This window comes from Ranitomeya imitator, chromosome 4, assembly GCF_032444005.1.
Source record: "Ranitomeya imitator isolate aRanImi1 chromosome 4, aRanImi1.pri, whole genome shotgun sequence".
Taxonomy (NCBI): Eukaryota; Metazoa; Chordata; class Amphibia; order Anura; family Dendrobatidae; genus Ranitomeya; species Ranitomeya imitator.
The window spans coordinates 705,060,683-705,073,860 of NC_091285.1; positions in this window are offsets into that span (position 1 = coordinate 705,060,683).

Sequence of the window (13,178 nt, forward strand, 5' to 3'; positions counted from 1 at the left end):
TCACTGATTGGTCGCGCAAGCTGTCCATGACCAGTCAGCGACAGGCGCAGTCGGGCCGTGAATTGGTGCGGGAGTTGAACCACGCTTCACTGATTGGTTGCGTCCGGCCGACCGCAACCAATCAGCGATATTGGCATGGGATTTAAACCCCGCTATGCTGATTGGTCACGCCAGCCGACCATGACCAACCAGCGATATTGGCACGGGATTTAAACACCACTTTGGTGATTGGTCGCGTCCGGCTGGCCTCGACCAAACAGCGACAGGTGCAGTCCAGCCACAAATTGGCGTGGGATTTGAAGCAATCAGCGATATTGGTGCGGGATTAAAATACCACTTCTCTGATTGATTGTGCCCAACCGGCCGCAATCATTCAGCGACAGGTGCAGTCCGGCCGCGAATTGGTGCGGGATTTGAAACATGCTTCGCTGACTGGTCACGCCCGGCCGGCCGCAACCAATCAGCGACAGGCGCAGTCTGGCCGCGAATTGGCACGGGATTTGAACCATGCTTCACTGATTGGTTGCACCGGGCGATATTGGCATGGGATTTAAACACCGCTTCACAAATTGGTCACGCTCGTCCGGCCTTGCCTATCAGCGACAGGTGCAGTCCGGCCTCAAATTGGCCGGGGATTTGAACCACGCTTCTCTGATTGGTCATGTTCATCTGGCCGCAACCAATCAGCGACAGGTGCAGTCCAGCTGCCAATTGGCTCGAGATTTGATTCGCTGATTTCATTGCATTATTCTTAAATCTTCATAAATAAACTACATACATATTCTACAATAACCGATGCGTTAGAATCGGGCCACCATCTAGTTACCGATAATCACTCATTATAATTATGTGATACATTACAGACAATGCAATGTACTCTTATATCAAATTTTGTAAATCATATACAAAAATGGTGTAGAGAAACCATATCATCTTTGGAAAGTTAATAAAATAAACTTTTTTGGGAACTTGGACAATGAGGTTTTGTACATGTTCAGACTTGATGCCTATTCACTTTTCCAATATACTGGTTCCATTTCTGATATGTCTCCCCTCTTGTCAGTGGTGGTCTTGCCTCCTCCTCACTTGTATCCTTTCTTTTCTTTATTTTTTTTATATAGCGCTAACATATTCCGCAGCACTTTACATTTTTGCACACATTATCATCGCTGTCCCAATTATCACCGCTGTACCTGGAGGAAACGCACGCAAACACTGAGAGAACATACAAACTCTTTTGCAGATGTTGTCCTTGGTGGCGTTTGAACCCAGGACTCCAGTGCTGCATGGCTGCGGTGCTAACCACTGAGCCACCGTGCTGCCCATCCTTGGTCCCGTCTGCTCCAATGGTTACACTGCACTCGATACACCAAACATAATTGGCTACTGGCTCATATACTGTATTTGGAAGCTAGGTAAAATACTTGGCCACTTCCTCAGAAGAAGGCTATGGCACTGAAACACAAGTAGGGGTCCCTGGTACCACATTCCAGCTCTGGTAAGATGTTTTCTTATGCTATATACTAATCTATATTTTTCTTAGTTTTTTTTATACTATGCCTTAATTAGGAGTTCATTACTGCATCAATGTGGCACGGCATGGAGGCGATCAGCCTGTTGGACTGCTGAGGTGTTATGAAAGCCCAGTTTGCTTTGATAGCATCCTTCAGCTCATTTTCAATTGTTGAGTCTGGTGTCTCTCATCTTCCTCTTTACAATACTCCATAGATTATCTATGGGGTTAAGGTCAGGCGTGTTTGCTGATCTATCAAGCACAGTGATACTTTTGTTTTTACACCAGGCATTGGTACTTTTGTCAATATGGACAGGTGCCAAATCCTGCTGGAGAATCACATTTCCGTCTCCAAAATATTTGTCGGCAGAGGGAAACATGAAGCACTCTAAAATGTCCTGGTAGACGGCTGTGCTGACTTTGGTCTTGATAAAACACAGTGGACCTACACCAGCACATGACTCCCCAATCACCATCACTGATTGTACAATCTTCACACTAGACCTCAAGCTGCTTGAATTGTGGCCTCTCCTCTTCCTTCAGTCTCTGGGACCTTGTTTCTAATGAAAGTAAATTTTGCATTTCATTTGGAAATCAGCACCTTGGACCACTGACAGTTCAGTTCTTTTTCTCCATGTCCTGGATACATCTGTCTGTGGTGGCTCTTGAAGTAATGATTCCAGTAGCGGTCCACTCCTTGTGAATCTCCTCCAAATTTTTGAATGGCCATTTCTTTCAAGGTTGCAGTTATCACGGTTGCTTGAGCATCTTTTTCTACCACACTTTTTCCTTCCACTCAACTTTCCATAAATTTGCTTGGATACAGCACTCTGTGAGCAGCCATCTTCCTTAGCAATGAACTTTTGCATCAATGACTGCGTTCTGGACATCTGTCAAGTCAGCAATCTTCAAAGTAATAGGAACAGCATCCAGTCCAGGTGATAAAAGAATCCAATATCTTTATTCTGCCATAATGCAACGTATCGACCTAAAAAGGTCTATATCAAGCATGCACAATACACATAATCGCTGCCTTATATAGTGTGGCGGCACAAACTCACCAATCACTGACAAGGTGCTGCCCATTACCCAATACATATAAAATACATACAAAAAAATACACAATTAACCCCATCAATGTCTACATCTTAAATCTCCAACATAAAAAACAAAAAAAATAACAGAACAATACAATATAAACAAAAAGTAGTATGTGCATATTAACCCTTTATGTATAAACCTGGCCAGTCACAGCCAGGCTTCCCTGTTGTCACAGAAACCAAAGAGCCTATCAGGTTTAACAATCCTATATAAACAAAGCCACAACCTACCATCATGGAGATCAATCCTGGTGCTCAAAATGTCCAGCAATGGGCCAATCACGAGTACTCACTCTGAGCAGTAACTCATAAGAGCCATCCTTATTCGCTGCTCTCTCCTCCATGTCCCTGGCACACACACACAAAAGGCTGCTGACTAGAGTTGAGCGACTTTTACTTTTTAAGGATCGAGTCGGGTTTCGTGCAACCCGACTTTCTCAAAAGTCGGGTCAGGGTGAAAACGGATGATTATTGCGAAAAGCCGGGGGCCGACCGAAACACGAAACCCAATGCAAGTCAATGGGGAATCAAAGTCGGCAGTAAGTGGAGGACAGGAAAACACCTACAGTGCCCATTTTAATGCCCAAAACATCAATTATTATTTCTTAAACTTGTCAATCTTAATTTACTTTATAATAATAGTTAGGCATTGAAAACAGGGGCTCATTTTGCTAAAGTTGTGGGGGGTAGGGCTGGCTCAGGAAACACAGAATACAGCATGGCGGTGGAGCAGGGAGAGGTAAGTATTTCAACTTTGCAAGTGCTGTGAGGGGACCACTAGTTGGCACTGGCACAGTGCCCCTCATAATACAGCGGTGTGTTTGACAGCGGGCGGCGCCTCCCACTGCCAGAGACACTTTTGCGTACTATGAGGGGCCCTGTGCTAGTGCCAACGAGTATGCCCCCCAACTGATGAAGGAATCTGCACTTTCATCTGCACCTTCCTCTTTGTCTCCATGTAATGTACCAGCAGACTCATCTAGCAGTGGCTGGGCAATGGGCAGGATGAGGAGGAAACATAGATATAGGCCCAAAATGAAAAAGTAGACTAAAAGCAGTTCAAAATTGGTAACAGGACTAAACAGGCGGCATTGCTTTGTTCAGCGGAGGACAACTGTAATGAGAGGCTCACACAGACTTAGTAGGTCTAAAATAAAAAAGTAGGCTAAATGCAGTTCAAAATTGGTAAGAGGAGTACACAGGCGGCATAGCTTTGTTCAGCAGAGGTGGACAACTGTAATGAGAGGCTGACACAGTTACTAGGCCCAAATGAGTAAGTAGGCTGTTATGACCTGGTGGTCAGGACAATAATGGACCTGGTGGTTAAGAGCACACGGAATGACCTGATAGTTACTGATAATAAAGGACGAGCTCTGGGACGTGGGAACTCTGCTGACCGCAATCCCTAATCCTATCAAACACACTAGAAATAGCTGTGGATTGCTCCTAACGCTCCCTATGCAACTCGGCACAGCCTAAGGAACTAGCTAGCCCTGAAGATAGAAAAATAAGCCTACCTTGCCTCAGAGAAATTCCCCAAAGGAAAAGGCAGCCCCCCACATATAATGACTGTGAGAAAAGATGAAAATACAAGCACAGAGATGAAATAGATTTAGCAAAGTGAGGCCCGACTGAACAGACTGAGGATAGGAAAGGTTGCTTTGCGGTCAGCACAAAAACCTACAAAAAGACCACGCAGAGGGCGCAAAAAGACCCTCCACACCGTCTAACGGTGCGGGGGCGCTCCCTCTGCGTCCCAGAGCTTCCAGCAAGCAAGACAACAATAAAAATAGCAAGCTGGACAGAAAAATAGCAAACCAAAGAAAATACAAGCAGGAACTTAGCTTCTGCTGGGAAGACAGGTCACAAGAACGATCCAGGAGTGAACTAGACCAATACTGGAACATTGACAGGTGGCATGGAGCAAAGATCTAAGTGGAGTTAAATAGAGCAGCCAGCTAACGAATTAACCTCGTCACCTGTGGAAGGAAACTCAGAAACACCCACCAGAGGAAGTCCATGGACAGAACCAGCCGAAGTACCATTCACGACCACAGGAGGGAGCCCGACAACAGAACTCACAACAGTACCCCCCTCTTGAGGAGGGGTCACCGAACCCTCACCAGAGCCCCCAGGCCGACCAGGATGAGCCAAATGAAAGGCACGAACCAGATCGGCAGCATGAACATCAGAGGCAAAAACCCAGGAATTATCTTCCTGACCATAACCCTTTCACTTGACCAGGTACTGGAGTTTCCGTCTCGAAATACGAGAATCCAAAATCTTCTCCACCACATACTCCAACTTCCCCTCAACCAACACCGGGGCAGGTGGAACAACGAATGGAACCACAGGCGCCACGTATCTCCGCAATAACGACCTATGGAACACATTATGGATGGCAAAAGAAGCAGGAAGGGCCAAACGAAATGACACAGGATTGATAACCTCAGAAATCTTATACGGACCAATGAAACGAGGCTTAAACTTAGGAGAGGAAACCTTCATAGGAACATAACGAGACAACAACCAAACCAAATCCCCAACACGAAGTCGGGGACCCACACAGCGCCGGCGGTTAGCGAAATGTTGAGCCTTCTCCTGGGACAATGTCAAATTGTCCCCCACATGAGTCCAAATCTGCTGCAACCTATCCACCACAGTATCTACACCAGGACAGTCCGAAGACTCAACCTGCCCTGAAGAGAAACGAGGATGGAAACCAGAATTGCAGAAAAACGGCGAAACCAAAGTAGCCGAGCTGGCACGATTATTAAGGGCGAACTCAACCGAAGGCAAAAAGGACACCCAATCATCCTGATCAGCAGAAACAAAGCATCTCAGATATGTTTCCAAAGTTTGATTAGTTCGTTCGGTTTGGCCATTTGTCTGAGGATGGAAAGCCGAGGAAAAAGACAAATCAATGCCCATCCTAGCACAAAAGGATCGCCAAAACCTCGAAACAAACTGGGAACCTCTGTCAGAAACGATGTTCTCTGGGATACCATGTAAACGAACCACATGCTGGAAAAATAATGGCACCAAATCAGAGGAGGAAGGCAATTTAGACAAAGGTACCAAATGGACCATCTTAGAAAAGCGATCACAAACCACCCAAATGACCGACATCTTTTGAGAGACGGGGAGATCCGAAATAAAATCCATAGAAATATGCGTCCAGGGCCTCTTTGGGACCGGCAAGGGCAAAAGCAACCCACTGGCATGAGAACAGCAGGGCTTAGCCCGAGCACAAGTCCCACAGGACTGCACAAAAGAACGCACATCCCGTGACAAAGAAGGCCACCAAAAGGATCTAGCCACCAAATCTCTGGTACCAAAGATTCGAGGATGCCCAGCCAACACAGAACAATGAATCTCAGAGATAACTCTACTAGTCCATCTATCAGGGACAAACAGTTTCTCCGCTGGGCAACGGTCAGGTCTATCAGCCTGAAATTTTTGCAGCACCCACCGCAAATCAGGGGAGATGGCAGACAAAATTACCCCCTCTTTGAGAATACCCGCCGGCTCAGGAACACCCGGAGAGTCAGGCACAAAGCTCCTTGGCAGGGCATCAACCTTCACATTCTTAGAGCCCGGAAGGTACGAAACCACAAAATCAAAACGGGAGAAAAATAACGACCATCGAGACTGTCTCGGATTCAAACGTTTGGCAGACTCAAGATAAGTCAAATTCTTGTGATCTGTCAAGACCACCACGCGATGCTTGGCTCCTTCAAGCCAATGACGCCACTCCTCGAATGCCCACTTCATGGCCAACAACTCTCGATTACCAACATCACAATTACGCTCAGCAGGTGAAAACTTTGTAGAAAAGAAAGCACATGGCTTCATCACCGAGCCATCAGAACTTCTTTGCGACAAAACAGCCCCTGCTCCAATCTCAGAAGCATCAACCTCAACCTGAAACGGGAGCGAAACATCTGGCTGGCACAACACAGGGGCAGAAGAAAAACGACGCTTCGACTCCTGAAAAGCCTCTACAGCTGCAGAAGACCAATTGACCACATCAGCACCCTTCTTGGTCAAATCAGTCAACGGTTTAGCAACACTAGAAAAATTAGCGATGAAGCGCCGATAAAAATTAGCAAAGCCCAGGAACTTTTGCAGGCTCTTCACAGATGTTGGCTGAGTCCAATCGTAAATGGCCTGGACTTTAACAGGGTCCATCTCGATAGTAGAAGGGGAAAAAATGAACCCCAAAAATGAAACCTTCTGAACTCCAAAGAGACACTTTGACCCCTTCACAAACAAGGAATTCGCACGAAGGACCTGGAACACCATTCTGACCTGCTTCACATGAGACTCAGAATCATCCGAAAAGACCAAAATATCATCCAAATACACAATCAGGAATTTATCCAGGTACTCTCGGAAGATGTCATGCATAAAGGACTGAAATACTGATGGAGCATTGGAAAGCCCGAATGGCATAACCAGGTACTCAAAATGGCAATCGGCCGTATTAAATGCTGTTTTCCATTCATCGCCTTGTTTAATATGCACAAGATTATACGCCCCTCGAAGATCTATTTTGGTGAACCAACTATCCCCTTTAATACGAGCAAACAAATCAGACAGCAACGGCAAAGGATACTGAAATTTGACTGTAATTTTATTAAGAAGGCAGTAATCAATACAAGGTCTCAAAGAACCATCCTTCTTGGCCACAAAAAAGAACCCTGCTCCTAACGGTGATGACGACGGGCGAATATGGCCTTTCTCCAAGGATTCCTTTATATAACTCCGCATAGCGGCGTGTTCTGGCACAGATAAATTGAACAATCGGCCCTTAGGAAACTTACTACCAGGAATCAAATTAATTGCACAATCGCAATCCCTATGAGGAGGTAGGGCACTGGCTTTGGGCTCATCAAATACATCCCGATAATCCGACAAAAACTCTGGAACTTCAGAAGGAGTGGAAGACGAAATAGACAAAAATGGAACATCACCATGTACCCCCTGGCAACCCCAGCTGGACACAGACATAGATTTCCAGTCCAATACTGGATTATGAACCTGTAGCCATGACAACCCCAAAACGACCACATCATGCAGATTATGCAACACCAGAAAGCGGATATCCTCCTGATGTGCAGGAGCCATGCACATGGTCAATTGGGTCCAGTACTGAGGCTTATTCTTGGCCAAAGGCGTAGCATCAATTCCTCTCAATGGAATAGGATACTGCAAGGGCTCCAAGAAAAAACCACAGCGCCTAGCATACTCCAAGTCCATCAAATTCAGGGCAGCGCCTGAATCCACAAATGCCATAACAGAATAGGATGACAAAGAGCAAATCAGAGTAACGGACAATAGAAATTTAGACTGTACCGTACCAATGGTGGCAGACCTAGCGAACCGATTAGTGCGCTTAGGACAATCGGAGATAACATGAGTGGAATCACCACAGTAAAAACATAGCCCATTCCGACGTCTGTGTTCTTGCCATTCAGCTCTGGTCAAAGTCCTATCACATTGCATAGGCTCAGGCCCATGCTCAGATAGTACCGCCAAATGGTGCACAGCTTTACGCTCACGCAAGCGTCGATCGATCTGAATGGCCAAAGATATAGACTCATTCAGACCAGCAGGCATGGGAAATCCCACCATGACATCCTTAAGGGCTTCAGAGAGACCCTTTCTGAAGATTGCTGCCAGGGCACATTCATTCCACTGAGTGAGCACAGACCACTTTCTAAACTTCTGACAATATATCTCCGCTTCATCCTGACCCTGACACAGAGCCAGCAAGATTTTCTCTGCCTGATCCACTGAATTAGGTTCGTCATAAAGCAATCCAAGCGCCAGGAAAAATGCATCAACATCACGCAATGCCGGATCTCCTGGCGCAAGGGAAAATGCCCAGTCTTAAGGGTCACCGCGTAACAAAGAAATAATGATCTTTACTTGTTGAACAGGGTCACCTGAGGAGCGAGGTTTCAAGGCAAGAAACAATTTTACAATTATTTTTGAAATTCAAGAACTTAGATCTATCACCAAAAAACAAATCAGGAATTGGAATTCTAGGCTCTGACATCGGATTCTGAACCACAAAATCTTGAATGTTTTGTACCCTTGTAGTGAGATTATCCATCCAAGAGGACAGACCTTGAATGTCCATGTTTACACCTGTGTCCTGAACCACCCAGAGGTAAAGGGGAAAAGAGAGACAAAAAACACTGCAAAGAAAAAAAAATGGTCTCAGAACTTCTCTTATCCCTCTATTGAGATGCATTAGTACTTTGGGCCACCTGTACTGTTATGACCTGGTGGTCAGGACAATAATGGACCTGGTGGTTAAGAGCACACGGAATGACCTGATAGTTACTGATAATAAAGGACGAGCTCTGGGACGTGGGAACTCTGCTGACCGCAATCTCTAATCCTATCAAACACACTAGAAATAGCCGTGGATTGCTCCTAACGCTCCCTATGCAACTCGGCACAGCCTAAGGAACTAGCTAGCCCTGAAGATAGAAAAATAAAGCCTACCTTGCCTCAGAGAAATTCCCCAAAGGAAAAGGCAGCCCCCCACATATAATGACTGTGAGAAAAGATGAAAATACAAACACAGAGATGAAATAGATTTAGCAAAGTGAGGCCCGACTTACTGAACAGACTGAGGATAGGAAAGGTTGCTTTGCGGTCAGCACAAAAACCTACAAAAAGACCATGCAGAGGGCGCAAAAAGACCCTCCGCACCGACTCACGGTGCGGAGGCGCTCCCTCTGCGTCCCAGAGCTTCCTGCAAGCAAGACAACAATAAAAATAGCAAGCTGGACAGAAAAATAGCAAACCAAAGAAAATACAAGCAGGAACTTAGCTTCTGCTGGGAAGACAGGTCACAAGAACGATCCAGGAGTGAACTAGACCAATACTGGAACATTGACAGGTGGCATGGAGCAAAGATCTAAGTGGAGTTAAATAGAGCAGCCAGCTAACGAATTAACCTCGTCACCTGTGGAAGGAAACTCAGAAACACCCACCAGAGGAAGTCCATGGACAGAACCAGCCGAAGTACCATTCACGACCACAGGAGGGAGCCCGACAACAGAACTCACAACAGTAGGCTAAATGCAGTTCAAAATTGGTAACAGGAGTACAAAGGCGGCATAGCTTTGTTCAGCGGAGGACAACTGTAATGAGAGGCTGACACAGTTACTAGGCCCAAATAAGTAAGTAGGCTAAATGCAGTTCAATATTGGTAAAATGAGTACACAGGTGGCATTGCTTTGTTCAGTGGAGGACAACTGTAATAAGTGGCTCAGACAGACTGAGTAGGCCTAAAATAAAAAAGTAGGCTAAATGCAGTTCAAGATTGGTAAGAGGAGTACACAGGCAGCATAGCTTTATTCAGCGTAGGAGAACAACTGTAATGAGAGGCTGACACAGTTACTAGGCCATAATAAGTAAGTAGGCAGAATGCAGTTCAAAATTGGTAAGAGGAGTACACAGGCAGCATAGCTTTGTTTAGCGGAGGAGGACAAGTGTTATGAGAGGCGGACACAGTTACTAGGCCCAAATAATTAAGTAGGCTAAATGCAGTTCAAAATTGTTAACAGGAGTACACAGGTGGCATTGCTTTGTTCAGTGGAGGACAACTGTAATAAGTGGCTCAGACAGACTGAGTAGGCCTAAAATAAAAAAGTAGGGTAAATGCAAATCAAAATTGGTAAGAAGAGTACAAATGCAGCATAGCTTTGTTCAGCGGAGGAGGACAACTGTAATGAGAGGCTCACACAGTTACTAGGCCTAAATAAGTAAGTAGGCTAAATGCAGTTCAAAATTGGTAAGAGGAGTACAAAGGCGGCATAGCTGTGTTCAGTGGAGGCCAACTGTAATAAGTGGCTGACACAGTTAGTAGGACAAAATAATAAAGTGGGCTAAATGTCTGCCAAAAAATTGTTCATAAATAATTTGGTGGCATAGCTAGGTACAGGGGTGGGCTCCTCTGCTGAGTAGCAGACAGTGGTAGTTGTCGCAAAGTATTAACTGGTCTAAATGGAGATCAGGGCCCCTGTATATTTTTACTATGATCTATCATTTCAACAAATTTGTATTGGCAGTGCCATTGAAGGATTTACCAGCACAGACTACACAGTGGTGGAGCAGGGAGAGGTAAGTATTGCAAGTGGTAGAGCACTGTTCGAGCTGGGGGGAACTCTCTCGTGGGCGGCGGTACTGGCACAGGGCCCCTCATATTACGACGGTGTGTCTGACCTTGGTTGTGCACCACCATCAGAGACACTTCATTGTACTATGAGGGACCCTGTGCCAGTGCCGTCGCCCAAGAGTGGGCACACCCAACTGTCCAGGCAAATGGCACTCGCACGGGTGCTTGCGCCAGGTGGTGACCACGGTCCTGTGGGGCGAATCAGCCCATTTAGGGAGGTATAAAAATGGCCTATGGTGGACATTCAGCAGCTGCAAATGGAGGAATTGGAGCAATCAGTAAGAGGAGGCCAAAAGCAAGACATTTTTCAGGCAAGCTACGTGTCAGCAGGGGAAAGTGGGGCAAAATAATTTGAAATCCATGATTGGTTCATTTTAATGAAGGTTAAATCATTAACATTCTTGGTAGCCAGATGAGTCCTTTTTTGCTCAGTATTGAACCAGCAGCACTGAAGACTCTTTCTGATAGCACACTAGCAGATGGGCAAGCAAGCTCATGTAATGCATATTCTGCCAATTCAGGCCAGGTGTCTATTTTAGATGCCCAGTAATCAAAGGGGAATGACCTGTGAGGGAGAACCCGGTAGGGGCCCGGTGAGCAGATGAGACGGGGCCCGATGCGGCCCCCTCTGCCCACCGGGCCCCATACGCCAGTCACGGCTGTAGTGCCCTGATGGCGGCCCTGATTACACTACACAATGTAAGTGGCAGAGCGTGGCTGGAAGATATACGACAAACTAACAGAACTAACGTAGATCCACTTAGTGCCAATTTAAATCTCCCTTTTTTGGAGGGATACTGCAACAAAACTCAGGCCCAGTGTATTACACTACACAATGTAAGTGGCAGAACATGGCTGGAAGATATATAAAAAAATTCAAGGACTGTAATACAATTTCAATCTGCCTACAATGATCTCAGGAAAAGTATGTCAGCAATAAAAAGGACTGCTGCACACAAAAGTGTGGACAAATAAACAAGATAACTGTGCAGAAAGGAGCAACAGGATTTTTGCTTTTAAAAAAGCAGTTGGTTTGCACAGCGGCGTACAAACAGCAATGCAGCTATCAGGGAGCCTTCTAGGGCAGCCCAATGAGCTACAGAGCTGATGCACAAAAATATAAACTCCACTGTCCCTGTAAAGAAAAGGTGGTGTTGGACAGTGGAAATCGCTACAGCACAAGCAGTTTCGGGGCTTAATCTTCCCTCAATAACTATATCCCTTCTTCTGATGCAGCTGCAGCAACCTCTCCCTATGCTATGATCGGCAGAAGCAAGATGGCGGTCGGCGTGCATGCCCCTTTATAGCCCCTGTCACGCCGCAGAAAGCAAGCCAATCACTATCATGCCCTTCTCTAAGATGGTGGGGACCGAGACCTATGTCATCACGCTGCCCACACTCTGCATCCTCCTTCATTGGATGAAAAATGGCGCTGAAAACGTCATACAAAATGCGACTTTGGCGCGCTGATCGCTGACCTCATGGCCTATCCCACACTAGGATCGGGTCGGGTTTCACGAAACTCGACTTTGCCGAAAGTTGGCGATTTTTCAATTTTTCCTATTCGTTTCGCTCAACCCCACTGCTGACGTCAGGCTGCATTGTAATTCATGCCATGAATGATCTAGCAAATAATACTGCCATAACTATTAGGTCTGCTGACAAACGTGGGGCGGTGGTTGTTATGGACACTAAGAAATATGTGACAGACATTCTTAATCAATTATTGGACCAACTTGTCTATGAGAGATTGTCGAGGGACCCTACTTCTGGATTTCAGAGTGAATTACAGCTTCTGATCAAAGAAGCCCTGTTGGATGGACTCATTGATCAAAAGCTGTCTGAATGTATATTTTTTAAGGCACCTGTTACTCCCTTGCTATATACACTGCCAAAGATACATAAGGACCTTTTCAATCCCCCAGAACGTCCAATAGTGTCGGGGAGGGGCTCCTTATTCAATAAGATGGCTATTTTTCTGGATAAGGTGCTGCAAGATTTTTCTACAACAGCTAAATCCTACATTAGAGACAAGAGTGATTTTTTGGGAAAAATAAATGCAGTAGAGGTTAGTGAGACTACCATATTAGCATCTTTTGATGTTGTTTCATTATATACCTCAATTGAACATGAGAGAGGGTTGCAGGCAGTCGATGTGGTGTTATCGGGCTTGGATGTGGCCCCAGAGTGTGCACGGTTGTTCCTCACTCTGTTGGAGTTCATTCTCAGGAGAAATTATTTTCTCTTTGGGGATGATTACTACCTACAGAAACGGGGCACCGCCATGGGGTCCAATGTGGTTCTGACATATACTGACATCTACATGGTAGATAGACCAATACGTGTACAGATCCATCTATTGGCA